Below are 16,828 nucleotides of genomic sequence, written 5' to 3' on the forward strand. Positions count from 1 at the left end.
TCAGGAGGGGTCTCACCACCGCCTCCTTTAGGATCGCGGGGAAGACACCCTCCCGTAAAGAAGCGTTTATAATTCCCTGGAGCCAGGCTCGTGTACCCTCCCGAGCCGCCAGTACCAGCCAGGAGGGGCACGGATCCAATAAACATGTGGTCGCATTCAGCCTCCCCAGGATCCTGTCCACATCCTCGGGAGCCACAAATGCTGACAAACTGTCATCATGGCATTGAATCCAAAGAGATTCCTGCATTTACTGCAGTCCTTGAATGGTAAAACAATGGGAGCCATAGATCCCATTGTTTCTAATGGCATTTCCCCCCCCCCAGAATTCTATGTGGATTTGATTAACATAAAATAGTAGCCTCAATTTTTTAATTTGCTTTCCAATATAATTCAGTGTGGAGATATTTATAGATTTGTATACATTTAGTCATGGAAACCCACTGAGAAGTTCTAGTTATTGTTCCCCAGCCCAACACTCTCATTGGGTTGCTCTTGTTGCAGGGAAGTAGGGGGGAGAGAGAAAGGAATACTTATGCTGCTGTAAATTTCTAGAGGAAAGGTGGAATGTAAATCTAATATGTACAATGTAATACCCTTCTCTCTCTCTCTCTCTCTCTCTCTCACACACACACACACACACACACACATACAGAGAGAGAGAGAGAGAGAGAGAGAGAGAGAGACAGACAGACAGACAGACAGACAGACAGACAGACAGACAGACAGACAGGCAGGCATCAAACATATGTACTGTATATACATCACAGAATTGAATGGGATTGCACAGACATTTCTTTGGCTCAATAAAAAGGCAGAGAACAAATAAAGTTTGGTTCATACATCCCTAATTAGAAATGTTTTATTGACTGCTAGAGCAGATACTGAGAAAAAAAGTCTTTGCTTGCATATGCCCTAAATTAGGATATAACGTACTTACTGAGACTAAAATTTAATGCAAAGTTCATGCTCCTTTACTAATTGGAGACAGAATACATTAGGAGCCTCTGCCAATCAATATAATAAATAAATGCTATGGAATAACCTTCATTCTTTAATAAGATGCACATCTGCAGAAATCTAGAAAAAAATATTTCATTGTTTCAGGTATATCTGAGAGCAAATAGGAAAAAATAATTAAAAAGCAGTAAAATATTGTGCAAAATGTTATATCAGGAACTTAAAGTCCCAAAAAATCTAATTAGAGATACAAAAATCATTTTCCAAATCAAATGGAATTCTGCATGTAATGTACTCCTCTTGCTGAAGGAAAGTAGAATCTATGACCCGCACTTGCTATGTAAATTATCTCTAAGCTATGCTAAATCAATGAGTTTTGTTCTGTAGATGCTCGTTCCCGGTTGCTCCCTGTAATGACCTCAATTATATATGTCTTCATTGTGAAATTATGATTGCCGTTGCTTGGCTTCAGATGACAGCAGAGGAAAGATTTCCATGATAAAAAAGTATAAATGGTACTATCTCACTAAATTGGCATGTAGGACTTGCTATTAAAGATTATTCCTATTAAAATCAGTGCAGTTCATAAAAACCCTGTGATTGAGTAGTAGTAATAACAATACTGACAATGTAGCAACAATGGTGCATTGGGATATTGGTAAGAAATAACATTTGCCTGCAAGCAAGAACTGGTAGACCACAAAATAGAAAAAGATATAGAAAAAGAAGAAGCTAAAGTGTTCTGGGACTTTAGAATATAAGCAGACAGGTCCCGCCACATAACACCTCTGACTTAACACTTGTCAATAAGAAAGACAAAAAATATATATCTGAATAGTAGACATGGCAGTACTTTGAGACAACAGCAGAGAAGAGAAAAACTTGGAGAAACGTTGAAAATATCATTATCAATCAATTGCAAATGGCAGTCCTGCAATGCTACTGTTAACACCATCAAACAACAACAAACAACACCTGCCTTTCCAGATCCTTGGGAAAGATAGATGAAAATAGCAAATCCAGTTGAAACATCCTGCTGATTGGGTGACAAACCACAATAATACAACTGGGAGGAATAAAATATAATGGTTATAGATCAATATAAAATGCTTAATAGTTTATATCAAGAATATTTACAAGTATATATGACTAGAGATGCATACTTGCAACATATATCCTGCCTGTATGATTTCTTTCTTAATCCCTAAATTAAGAAAAGTATCTCTCTAGTCATGCTTGACTTCTGGTGACTTCATACATTATAATCATGTAGAGGCAGTTTGTCATTGCTTTCTTGAAGAATACTTTTAAACTTCTCAATCTATCCTACAGCCCTGGTGTTCCCTGTAGGCTTGTTTCTTAGATGAATTTTAGACAGACTTGGCTTCTAAACCATACAAGATCAGCTAGATGTTGCCATCTGCTCGGATACTACTGACTCACACAGGGTCACAATAGGATCTATGCTGCTGAAATCCTAATGGCACTTGTTTGATCTTCTCACTCATCTTTAACATCTGTGAGTTTGTGTTCTCCAAAAGTACTTGCAATAAATAAAAGAATGGTGGTGATTGTGTTAGCTTATATCTTTGTTAGAATGCATGAGACTGGTCAGCCAATTGTAAAAGATTATCATATGCAATTTTTCTAAGAAATCTTTTTCCTTGTTCTTCTGTGAAACTCAATATTTGTCCTATTTTAAAAGGAAATATTACAACAGTGCACTTGAAAGAAAGAATATGAGATAATGTTAAAAGTGATTCATAGAATCCAAATCATTCCCAAAAAAAACCTATGATTAAGGGAACACAAAGACAAAGCCAGTATGATTCCCTCTTATGTCTTATCTCTTTAAACAAAAAGGATCTTCATTAAAGCCACTAAATTTTATGTGATTTGCTAATTGTTTTTATCCTTTAAGTGCATGTCAAATATAATTATTTTCATCAAAAGAAGAAAATGTACTTCAACTTTAAAAAATGTACTAATATTGCATATATTAGTGTTAGAAATAACTGAAATATGTGTTGTAAATATTTAGAAATAATAAAATATTATAAACTGTGAATGTAATCAAATCTCAAATATGTGTGAATAACAATAGGCAGAAGAAAATCATAATCTGGCCAGATTATAGTAATCTGACACAATCTGTAATATCGATTTTCAGAGCAAAAGTTTGTATAGAGTCTCATAGTTGACCCAGAATACTTCTATACCTGGTAATTGGCTTAACTGTACAATTTTCTGCTCTTTTTAACTCATTATAAGAGAGCTACCTTCTGGTGCTTTACATATTCAGCACTTAATATTCCCTAATGAAAAGTGCACAGCTTCAGTAAATTTGATGCCTGTTTTTAAGTGGTGTGCAGCAGCGAGAGCCACTTTGGGTTAGGCCCTCAGNAGATGGATTGCTTAAGTTTAGAGTTTGGAGTTAGAGATATTAATATTTGTTTACTTGTAGTTGAATGTTAGCCTAGGTTTGGTTTGGGAAGTCTGGGGGGTGGGGGGATGGGATAAATCATTGTGTAATACTTGTGATGTATTTTTTCGTTTATGATAAAAACAATAAAATTCTATATTGAAAAAAAAAAAAAAAAAAATCCTTCAACAATTGAGCCTCCATCTGAGCTAAGTGGTACTGATTACATGTTGCTCTGTGCTTCAGATAGTGACATAACTGGTTGTGGCAACCTGCCAAGAGTTCTCAGCTACAAAAGACAACCACCCAGTTCCCCGTTAAGATTCTATCATTTGTAGCATAAACAGCTAGAAGCTTGGTGGCTCGGTGACTTAATGACGGTCGAGATGATGAGCTCCTATCACTCGCCTCAGCTTCTGTCCACCTAAGAGTTTGGAAGCATGTTCTGTGCAAGTAGATAATTAGGTACCACTTCAGTGGGGAGATATGCTCTGTGCAAACAGTCAGATTCCCAACAGCTCTGAACCTTCCTGGTTGCAACGTCCATTTGTGAGGGAATTCCAGGAAGGAAAAGGGCCTTGGGTGACACTGCAGGAAGAGCCACTCATCTTTCTCTCTGGTATGAGAGAGAGAGAAGCTCACCCCCCCTGTGGCTCACCTTGGGAAGCATGCAAGTGTTTCCTATAACATGATTGGTTGGTTGGCAAGTCAAACTACTATTCTGCCCAGAGATCACAGATACTGACGAGTAAACCATATTTGAATAAATTGTCAAATTTTTATATCCTTAGCACAATAAACCACAAGGACAGTAAAATGATCCATATCTGATCTATATGCAACTTGGCATCTGTACTTATATTGCAACATCTAAATAATGATATAATCATGCAGATGTCATCATTGATTCTCCTGTCTACACCTCCCCCACCTACTGTTGTGTTCTTACTATATTGTACATGTAATAACAATGACTTGCGAAAAGAAAAGTATAATTCAAGATGTGAGGAAAGGAAAAGAAAAACATGTGCATGTTATTACTTGCCATAGTTAGCTGGTAATGCAAGTGACAGAGAGAGAATTTACTGCTGATGGTGCTGTTTATTAACGATATATAGCACAACCATTCAGTTCATAGGCACTTTGACTGAATCACCCCTTTGATCTTAATCTCTCTATCAAATAATTGATTCCATATTTCAGATCAGATGCTTTTGAACTGATCTGATGATATGCAAACATACTCTTTTCTCCTGAATTGAATCATCATTCAGATCAATTTGATTCAAGTTGACAGCTTCAATATGATTTGGGGTGACTCACAGAACCCCTAATGTTTATTTCATGAGACTATAGATGAAAATCCAAGGCCTTGGCCTACCTCCTTTATCTTTTGAGTGTAGAGATGTTTGTAGAGGAGGCTACAAAAGCTACAAAATTGACTTTTGTGTTGAGAAGCACTCAGCCATGAATGGACTTATTTTCTGGAGGGAACGTTGACAAAATAAATTGTATACTTTTTAGCGCAGTGTTTCTCAACCTTGACAATATAAGGCATGTGGACTTCAACTCCCAGAATTCCACAGCCAGCAATGCTGGCTGTGGAATTCTGGGAGTTGAAGTCCACATGCCTTAAAATTGTCAAGGTTGAGAAACACTGTAATTTAGTGAAAGATTAAGCATAACTCAAACAGTCATAGCCTATAGACTTCATGAATAAATGACAAACAGAAAAGATGCTAAATTCTTTGTCATGGTTAGAAATACAATCAGGCTTTTTTTATGACTCAGAAAACACTGTGACTAATTTAGTGCCGAATTTACTATAAAACATTATTTGAAGCAGCATGCCTGTGGGAGGCAGAGGGCATATTACAGTAAGAGTTTGAATTATGGCAATTACAAAATATAGCTTAGATTAGTATACTTTCTTAGGATTTTAAAAAAAATAATCTAATTTTACACATACATTTGCTCAGTTATGTTTGTACACTTAGAATTCATGATGGAAATAATAAAATGGGGAAGATTTTTCATTGGCTATGACCTGAGCCTCTGAAATACTTTTCAGAGTCTATATAAAAATCAATATGCTGATATATAAATACATAGAAAAACAAAAATAGATTTTCTCAATCCATGAATGTCATGCCTATAACAAAAAGTTCTGAACCTATCATTATTGATGGTAGTAGTTTTCTTGTTCCCTATTTAGCCATTTCCTCAGATTCATTGCACGAATTATGCAAACAAACTCACATAGTGAGTTGCAATGTTAGCAAGCTAAGCCAATTCTTCCTGAAACAAGAATTTGGAGCATTACAGCATTAGTACTGATTCCTAGCTGCTTTCAGGAATTATTTTTTAAAATGAAGGAAAAAATGTTAATGTGAACAAATGAAATTTTACAGAACAGGATACACAAATTCCTTATCACTGGATCACTGTTAGTTTCATATTTATTATTAATGATTTAGACAGATGCAGTCTACTTTAAGAGTTGCTTTCATGAGTGGAAGGGTTGTAGATGCTGACAAACTGTCATCATGGCATTGAATCCAAAGAGATTCTTGCATTTACTGCAGCCCTTGAATGGTAAAACAATGGTAGCCATAGATCCCATTGTTTCTAATGGCATTCCCCCCCCCCCCCAGAATTCTATGTGGATTTGATTAACATAAAATAGTAGCCTCAATTTTTTAATTTGCTTTCCAATATAATTCAGTGTGGAGATATTTATAGATTTGTATACATTTAGTCATGGAAACCCATTGAGAAGTTCTAGTTTTTGTTCCCCAGCCCAACACTCTCATTGGGTTGCTCTTGTTGCAGGGAAGTGGGGGAGAGAGAAAGGAATACTTATGCTGCTGTAAATTTCTAGAGGAAAGGTGGAATGTAAATCTAATATGTACAATGTAATACCCTTCTCTCTCTCTCTCTCTCTCTCTCTCTCTCTCACACACACACACACACACACACACACACACACACACAGAGAGAGAGAGAGACAGACAGACAGACAGACAGACAGACAGACAGACATCAAACATATGTACTGTATATACATCACAGAATTGAATGGGATTGCACAGACATTTCTTTGGCTCAATAAAAAGGCAGAGAACAAATAAATTTTGGTTCATACATCCCTAATTAGAAATGTTTTATTGACTGCTAGAGCAGATACTGAGAAAAAAGTCTTTGCTTGCATATGCCCTAAATTAGAATATAACGTACTTACTGAGACTAAAATTTAATGCAAAGTTCATGCTCCTTTACTAATTGGAGACAGAATACATTAGGAGCCTCTGCCAATCAATATAATAAATAAATGCTATGGAATAACCTTCATTCTTTAATAAGATGCACATCTGCGGAAATCTAGAAAAAAATATTTCATTGTTTCAGGTATATCTGAGAGCAAATAGGAAAAAATAATTAAAAAGCAGTAAAATATTGTGCAAAATGTTATATCAGGAACTTAAAGTCCCAAAAAATCTAATTAGAGATACAAAAATCATTTTCCAAATCAAATGGAATTCTGCATGTAATGTACTCCTCTTGCTGAAGGAAAGTAGAATCTATGACCCGCACTTGCTATGTAAATTATCTCTAAGCTATGCTAAATCAATGAGTTTTGTTCTGTAGATGCTCGTTCCCGGTTGCTCCCTGTAATGACCTCAATTATATATGTCTTCATTGTGAAATTATGATTGCCGTTGCTTGGCTTCAGATGACAGCAGAGGAAAGATTTCCATGATAAAAAAAGTATAAATGGTACTATCTCACTAAATTGGCATGTAGGACTTGCTATTAAAGATTATTCCTATTAAAATCAGTGCAGTTCATAAAAACCCTGTGATTGAGTAGTAGTAATAACAATAATGACAATGTAGCAACAATGGTGCATTGGGATATTGGTAAGAAATAACATTTGCCTGCAAGCAAGAACTGGTAGACCACAAAATAGAAAAAGATATAGAAAAAGAAGAAGCTAAAGTGTTCCGGGACTTTAGAATATAAGCAGACAGGTCCCGCCACATAACACCTCTGACTTAACACTTGTCAATAAGAAAGACAAAAAAATATATATCTGAATAGTAGACATGGCAGTACTTTGAGACAACAGCAGAGAAGAGAAAAACTTGGAGAAACGTTGAAAATATCATTATCAATCAATTGCAAATGGCAGTTTTACATGGAACAGTCCTGCAATGCTACTGTTAACACCATCAAACAACAACAAACAACACCTGCCTTTCCAGATCCTTGGGAAAGATAGATGAAAATAGCAAATCCAGTTGAAACATCCTGCTGATTGGGTGACAAACCACAATAATACAACTGGGAGGAATAAAATATAATGGTTATAGATCAATATAAAATGCTTAATAGTTTATATCAAGAATATTTACAAGTATATATGACTAGAGATGCATACTTGCAACATATATCCTGCCTGTATGATTTCTTTCTTAATCCCTAAATTAAGAAAAGTATCTCTCTAGTCAAGCTTGACTTCTGGTGACTTCATACATTATAACCATGTAGAGGCAGTTTGTCATTGCTTTCTTGAAGAATACTTTTAAACTTCTCAATCTATCCTACAGCCCTGGTGTTCCCTGTAGGCTTGTTTCTTAGATGAATTTTAGACAGACTTGGCTTCTAAACCATACAAGATCAGCTAGATGTTGCCATCTGCTCGGATACTACTGACTCACACAGGGTCACAATAGGATCTATGCTGCTGAAATCCTAATGGCACTTGTTTGATCTTCTCACTCATCTTTAACATCTGTGAGTTTGTGTTCTCCAAAAGTACTTGCAATAAATAAAAGAATGGTGGTGATTGTGTTAGCTTATATCTTTGTTAGAATGCATGAGACTGGTCAGCCAATTGTAAAAGATCATCATATGCAATTTTTCTAAGAAATCTTTTTCCTTGTTCTTCTGTGAAACTCAATATTTGTCCTATTTTAAAAGGAAATATTACAACAGTGCACTTGAAAGAAAGAATATGAGATAATGTTAAAAGTGATTCATAGAATCCAAATCATTCCCAAAAAAACCCTATGATTAAGGGAACACAAAGACAAAGCCAGTATGATTCCCTCTTATGTCTTATCTCTTTAAACAAAAAGGATCTTCATTAAAGCCACTAAATTTTATGTGATTTGCTAATTGTTTTTATCCTTTAAGTGCATGTCAAATATAATTATTTTCATCAAAAGAAGAAAATGTACTTCAACTTTAAAAAATGTACTAATATTGCATATATTAGTGTTAGAAATAACTGAAATATGTGTTGTAAATATTTAGAAATAATAAAATATTATAAACTGTGAATGTAATCAAATCTCAAATATGTGTGAATAACAATAGGCAGAAGAAAATCATAATCTGGCCAGATTATAGTAATCTGACACAATCTGTAATATCGATTTTCAGAGCAAAAGTTTGTATAGAGTCTCATAGTTGACCGAGAATACTTCTATACCTGGTAATTGGCTTAACTGTACAATTTTCTGCTCTTTTTAACTCATTATAAGAGAGCTACCTTCTGGTGCTTTACATATTCAGCACTTAATATTCCCTAATGAAAAGTGCACAGCTTCAGTAAATTTGATGCCTGTTTTTAAGTGGTGTGCAGCAGCGAGAGCCACTTTGGGTTAGGCCCTCAGNAGAATACTTCTATACCTGGTAATTGGCTTAACTGTACAATTTTCTGCTCTTTTTAACTCATTATAAGAGAGCTACCTTCTGGTGCTTTACATATTCAGCACTTAATATTCCCTAATGAAAAGTGCACAGCTTCAGTAAATTTGATGCCTGTTTTTAAGTGGTGTGCAGCAGCGAGAGCCACTTTGGGTTAGGCCCTCAGTAAGATTTGCAGAAAATAGAACAAAAATATTGGAAAGGAGTTCTCTGCAAACTGTGAGCAATTTGGAACAAAGTGTACACTGGGCAGAAACTGTGAAGTGTTCAGATCATAAGAATATAAATAGTGGCCTCCTGAATCAGACCCCTGGCCCATTTAGTCCAGCTGTCTGTTCTCACAGTGGCCAACCAAGTACACAAAGAAGCCCAGCTTTCAGAGAAGGGCCAGGCTGCCATCAAGAGTAACATGTATTGGTCCCCAGGACTTCCACAAGTTGGTCCAATCCATTTTTGAACCCAGGAAAGCTGGTAGCCAGCACACCACATCTCACGGTGGTGAATTCTACGTTTGAATTATGCATTTAAAAAAATATCTTTTGTCTGTATTTGATTTCATTGGGTGACTTCTGATTCTTGTATTTGGGGAGAGGAAAATAGCTTCTCTTTATCTATTTTATCCACACCATGCCTAATTTTGTATACCTAATTTTTGTATACCTAAACACCATTATATTTCATTAAAGGAAAGCTTCTCCAGCCCGGATGAAATTTGTTCCACTCTGAACCTTCTCTGTATTCTCTATATCTGATTTGATATCTTTTTTGCAGCGGGTGCATGCTGTATCAAATCAACAGCTTCATTGAACTGTTCACCGTGATTCCAAGATCTCCTCTCTCAGCTAGCTCTGCTTGCTCTGATCCTTTTAGTTTGTTTGAGTAGTTAGGATTTTCAGCACCAGTCTGCATTACTTTCCACTTGCTCATCTTGAATGACACCTGCCATTTTGACACTTATTGCCCTAATGTAATGTGCCTTAGATCCCTTTGGGTTTCTTTACAGTCCCTTCTTGTTTTCAGCACTCTGCACAATTTAGTGTTATCAACAAAATTGGCTATTCCACTAGTCGCACTTGATTCCAGATCATTTATAAATATGTTTAAAAAAACACCAATCCTGGACTCCATTAATTATATTCCTCCATTTGAAAAATATCCATGAACCCCTATTCCTTGTTTTCTGTTATTAAGCCAATTGTTTATTTAGAACTGGCCCTGCCCTTATAATCCATAACTTAAAATTACTGCTAAATCTTTGATAAGAGATTTTATCAAACGTTTTTTTGAAAATCTTAATAGATGACGTCTACTGGCTTGCCTTGTCCACATGTTTATCAATACTCTCAAAAAAGTAGTAGATTAGTTAGACAAGACTTTCCCTTCATGTAGCTATGTTTTGTATCCTTGAGCAAGGCAAAATAATTCCAGGTGTTTAGTAAATTTGTCTGAGGTAAAATTATCCAAGCATGAGGTTAATGAAGATGCCTGTTTCACAATAAATGAGAAAAGGCTAATCAAGGTTGCTCTAAAATTGAAGATTTATTTATTTTATTTATTTATTTATTTATTTTATTTTATTAAATTTATATCCCGCCCTTCTCCTTGCGGACTCAGGGCGGCTAACAATCAGGTAAAAATACACAAATGACATCACAAATTTAAAATTAATTAAGAAGGAAATATTTAAATTTGATCTAATTAAAATGTAATTAAAACCCCTCTAAAAGTTTCCCCTAGGCCAGTCCCGCAAGCTGGAATAACCATGTCTTAAGGGCGCGGCGGAAGGAAGGGAGATCAGGGATCACCCTGATCTCTGGGGGCAGTTCATTCCAGAGGGTGGGAGCTCCCACAGAGAAGGCCCTCCCCCTTGGGGTCGCCAGCCGGCACTGTCTGGCTGACGGCACCCTGAGGAGGCCCACTCTGTGGGAGCGTACAGGTCGATGGGGGGTAATCTGCGGCAGGAGGCGGTCTCGAAGGTATCCGGGTCCGATGCCATGGAGCGCTTTAAAGATGATAGTCAACACCTTGAAGCACACCCGGAAGGCCACCGGCAGCCAATGCAGCTCGCGCAGCAGCGGTGTTACATGGGAGCGACGAGTCCCTCCCAACACCGCCCGCGCGGTGGCATTCTTTCAATTAATTTAGTAAAGCTACAGGAACAATTTTCTATTATTACATCTGTATCTAGAAAACTGTCAAACGCAACTGATAAGTGAAGGAAGATATTGATGACAGTTCATTAAAAAAAAAATAAAAAACTAATATACTTAGCTTTTTTTAGGAAAGTTGTGGGAATAAATGCTTTAAAGTTTAGGTGTGTGTGTGTTTAAAAAAAACATCCTTTTTGATAAAATGCCCTATATGACAGTTATTTTAAGTATATTCTATATGCCTATAATGCTTCTGAAATTTTATACCATTTTATTTGAACTGAATATTCATACTGACTAGCATATTGATGCTTGAAGAAAAGAAAAGAAAAGAGGAATTATATCCCTGGAGAGTCTGATCAGGCAACTGCCATTCTGAAGAGCAAATGTCAATTACCTGGTCTATCTTTTCTTTATATCAACCAGAACATTGATAAAGTGTTTTACTACTCAAGCAAGCCCAGACTGTGTCAGGTTCACTGATTAGTATTTCATGGTGGATTCTTAATTTCTCTGCTCATCAATAAAGGGGAAAGGAATTGAAACAGTAAAGAATAGATGACTGGATTAGCCATTGTTTCAGATTGTGTCTTTTAAAGATTAATCAGCCCTGACACTTATAAAGAAAATTAGGTATCTTCTCACAGTTACTTTCCAAGATAGTCTGAACTTTTGTTTTGTGTGTGTCACAGAAAAGGTGGACATGTGTGATTAATGGTTCTCCGGCCAACTGCCAACTTAAAGTCTATGCTGCTTGTTTTCTTAAACCATGTCAACAGTTTTGCTTTCATGTGTCTTAGTTGTGTCCATGCTTTCAGATCAGTTTGGACTTTTGGTGATTGCCTTGGCAATCCCTGCAGTTTTGTGGGGAAGATTTCAGAAGTTGTTTGCTATTGCCTGCTTCCTAGGGCTGAGATATGGTAGAATGGGTGGCCCAAGATCATCCAGATGGATTTATACTTAAGGTGGATCTAGAACTCACTATCTCCTGGTTTCTAGCCTGATGCCTTAACTACTACAAACTAGTTCTCAAAGCATTGTTACTATTGTCAAAAAGACTTATTCTTTCAAGTGTTAAAAACAGTGCCTCTTAATCATGACAAAGCTTCTATAAATTCCAGCCAGGATCTTATTTCAGGAATGTTAATTGTCTTTCTTATTTTCTATCACAATAGTTGCTTTTCACTTAGCAATATCCACCCAGCATCTCTCTGTTCCATACAGGTAGTCCTTGACCTACGACCACAATTGAGTCCCAATTTTTTTATTATTGAGCGAGAAAGGTGTTAAATGAGTCTTGACCCCTTTTACGACCTTTCTTGCCATAGTTGTTAAGTGAATCACTGCAGTTCGGTCATCAAGAAAATCTGGCTTGCTCCATTACTTGCTTGTCAAGAGCCAGCTGGGAAGGTTACAAATGATGATCACATGACCCCAGGACAGTGCAATTGTTATAAACACAAGCTAGTTGCCAAGCATCTGAATTTTGATCACATGACCATGTGATTGTAAGTATAAAACGGTTGTAAGTATAAAAATTGCATAAGTTACTTTTTTCAGTGTTGCTGTAACTTCAAACAGTCACTGAATGAATCATTGTAAGTCGAGGACTTGGTGTAATTATTTTCTAACAAAGTTATTATTATTTATTATTTTCCTCCCAACTAGCTCTCCTCAATCATTCTCTCTATTGTCTTCTGCTACTTTTGATTTTTTTTTTCCAGTCTGGGAAGATTATATTAAGAAAATTGCCTTTCTTTACTTTCCCGGTTCATCCTTCTCCCTACCCCGATCCTGCCACACCCTACTCTTCAGTTCCTTTCCCTCTTCCTATTTTTTAAGTGCTGATAGTTTTCCGGCCTCATTGAAGGACACCCTTCCTCATTTCTTGTTGACCCTCCTTGAGTCCTATTTGTGCTCCAATTCCAGCTTCTATCTTTGTTCATGAGAGAACTTGTCTTTTTCATTTATTATCATCTAACGGCCTTGTTGATCTACGTCACTTAGAATTTTGCATAGGTTACTCAATTGAAATAGTCCTTTCTTTAATGCTGAATGACATTTTGGGGACCAAGTCCAATGACTTCCACTCACATTAGTTCTTTTGGATCTGAGAGATGTACTGGAGGCAGTTGGCTTTTAAATCTTTGGGAATAATTGGTGATGCTGTTTTTGAATCCTTGGAATATTTTTCTTTGCCTTCTTGGGTTTTTAATTTCAGTATTATATGGTCAATTTCAGTCCTGGGAATTTCACCTTAGAGTGGATGTCACTTAGAAATCAATCTTCAGTCCTAGTTTACTTACCATTTTTATCCCTTCCTTGTGTAAAAAGGAAAGGACTATGATTCACAATCAGAGCTTCCATTATCCTGGATAATGTTCAAATTTAACCTCTTATCCACTTTTAGCTAAAAAAAGGAGAAAAAACGAGCTTGTGTTTATAGGTTTGAGTATCAGAAAGGGTAGCTTATGGAAAGAAGGAAATTATGATCTAAACTTAAACAGAGAGGGTAACATGTAAATGCATTTATAATCACTGTCAAAAAGATCAGAAGCCACTTCTTTGTTATCTTCTTTTTATTTTTATTTTTATTTTTTCTTTCTTTTATTTTCTTTTTTTACTTATTCACTATTCTTCCTTATTTTCTTTGTTTCTTTTCCAATATATATATTGTTTTTGTCTTGTTAAAATGTTCTTCAGTAAAAGTTCAGAGGTTAGAATGCAGTATTGCAGACCGACTCTGTCCACTGCCAAGAGTTCGATCCTGACTGGTTCAGGGTTGACTCAGCCTTCCATCCTTCCAAGCTCAGCAAAATGAGGACCCAGTTTGTTGGGGGCAATATGCTGACTCTTTAAACCACTTAGAAAGTGCTGCAAAGCACTATGAAGCAGTATATAAGTCTATTGCTATTGCTATTAATACCTTTCTCCATCCTCTGATTTTAGTCTGGAATAATGTCATTTGGGTGGTTCTGGGCCTAGCATGTTCATTACATGTCTGCATACGGCTCTGCACTGGCTCCCGATTTGAATCAGCGCCCAGTTTAAACTACGGTATTGGTCTTTTTGTCTTTACAGTCCTCCAATCACAGACTTGCCAATATCTGTTCTTCTGAATGTCTGTCTACATTTTTTTTTCATTCTTTCTGTTCCTTTCAGCAATACAATCTTCTTTCAATTCCATTTCAGGGTCATGGTCTTCATGTTCTGAGCCTGTAGGGACCTACCTTAATGACTCTGGAATCTATTCCATTTTCTGTGGACACTGATCGATTTAATGTGATTGGAACTACCATATCTATGCTGTAGACCTCCAGGTGACCACAAGATAACTTCATGTGTTAATAATTTTCTGTATCTCTTGACTTCCCTCTATTGGACAGGTGAAAATTGGACAGCTCTGATATGCATGATTTCTAGAGATACCTTTCTCCTGAAGTCCATGTATTTGCTATATTGCTTGTATGTCAACCACAGACTAGATCAGTATTGCATCAGAGGGTATAAACTATCATCTTAAATATCATATTAATGGGCTATTAATGTGAAAGTTCCACTTGAAGCATTTAACTGTTGCATAGTACAGAGTCAAGAACAGATATCTAGGGAATGATAGAGCTATAAATGTTTCAGATTTGACAATATTGCTTTATTATTTCATCACTTCTCATTATATTTAATTAAAATGTTTAATAATAATTCTCTTCCACAGACAGTAATTCCATCATCAATAACTTACCTGTTCATGTGGCAAAGCTGGTTGGCATATTTTACAACAGTTATATATGCAAATAATAATGCTGTTATTGTGGGGTTTTGATGGGATAAAATGTACAGATATCACAATTTTGGCTATATTATTTTTCTTTTTGGTGGTATTAATCAGAATGTAGTGCCAAGTAAAAAACTTTGGATATTCTATAGATTTAGAAGACTGGCAAAAATTATGAGATAGAAATATTAAATTGACTACAGCAGTCTCATATAAAGAAAATCTGTATAAAATGTTTTATAGATGGCATATGACACCAGTAAGATTAGCAAAAATGTTTAAAAATACTTTGAATAATTGCTGGAAATGCAATCAAAGGCCAGGTACTTAACTATCATATCTGGTGCATATGCCCTAAAGCAAAAAAGGTTTGGATCAAGATACATATATGGTCGGAAAAGATGATTAAAAGACAGATATAATTTAAACCAGAACTGTTTTTGTTAGGAATATTAGGATCTAATTATGAGAAGGAGAATGAATACTTAATATTGCATGTACTGACAGCAGTGAGAATAATATTTGCCCAATACTGGAAAAATGAAAACTTACCAACGGAAGAGGTCTTAATTAAGAAAATCTTAGAATGTGCAGAAATGAATAGATTGACTTTAGAGATTGAAGAGAAAGAAGATTCAGTTTACTTTAGAACATGGGATAATTTTTACCAATGGTTAGAAAAACGAACTAGTGAGAAATGAATGTGATATGTTATTTTGAATATATATTAGTAAGAAGAATGATATGTATTGACCAACTGATACTGTTTATGATTATCGTTTATCACATTTACTACAGCTATTTACCATTATATCAATTATTGTTAACCGAACATATGTACCCGGACAATAGTCTGTTTGCTAAAGATTGAAAATGGTATTGGGGGTAACCCCAATGTTGATCCCAACCCTGTCCTAATCCCAGTCCTGATCCTAACCCTAACCTAAACCTTAATCCCCATCCCGATCCTATCTTATCCCCAACCTTATAAAACTCAATAAAATCTTTTTAAAAAAAGAATGTAGTGCCAAGTAAAAAAATTTTTTAAAAAACCCTAAAACCACTTCATACAAAGCAGTTAAAATGGAATAGAATACCATGTAATTAGAATAGAATGGAATGGAATTAGAAAAGAATCATGATGAAAAATATCATTTTCTGATGTAAGAGGTCATGGATGACTGTTTACTCAGTAGGCATTGCACTGTCTATCTTAATAAAACTATCATATACACATATGGATAAACCAGTCCACGAAGAAGCCAACATTTTAATCAAAATACCATGAGAGATATGCAACCTGCAGAAAAGCCAACCTGCTTTTTTCATGGTATTTTGGTTAAACATTTGAAGAACAGTTTATCTATGGATAAGTTCATCTGCGAGTATAACTGGGAAATATGGTACATTAAAAATATTGTCATATTCTTGCAAATAAGTCTATCCGTGGATAAGTTGAACCAAATTTCTGGGATATAATATGGGATCTAGAATTCTCAGTGTACATTTGAGTGTACAATATACAATATTTTCCTGGTTATTATTTACTTACTTACTTACTTACTTACTTACTTACTTACTTACTTACTTACTTATTTATTTAATCCAGACCATATATGTTATATATGGCTTTTCCCCCAAGGGTTTGGTCCAGCTGAAGAAAAGCATCTTTGGATGATTTTATGATTGTGTTTTGTTCCATTTTATATTTTACATATCAGATATGTTTTAAATATTAGGTGGGAGTTCTTTGCTTTATTGTACATTTTTGATGCATGGTGCCTAAAATCATACTGTTTTAGTTGGGTA

General features: G+C 35.7%; 1 protein-coding gene across 1 annotated transcript in view; it reads left to right on the forward strand.

Moving 5' to 3' along the window:
- FSTL4 (follistatin like 4) overlaps positions 1 to 16,828 on the forward strand; it is a 201,362-nt gene that overhangs the window by 117,987 nt on the left and 66,547 nt on the right. The gene's annotated exons all lie outside the window — the stretch shown is intronic.

The sequence above is a fragment of the Protobothrops mucrosquamatus genome, unplaced genomic scaffold (assembly GCF_001527695.2).
Source record: "Protobothrops mucrosquamatus isolate PMUCROS unplaced genomic scaffold, P.Mucros_1.0 scaffold234, whole genome shotgun sequence".
In the NCBI taxonomy this organism is placed as follows: Eukaryota; Metazoa; Chordata; class Lepidosauria; order Squamata; family Viperidae; genus Protobothrops; species Protobothrops mucrosquamatus.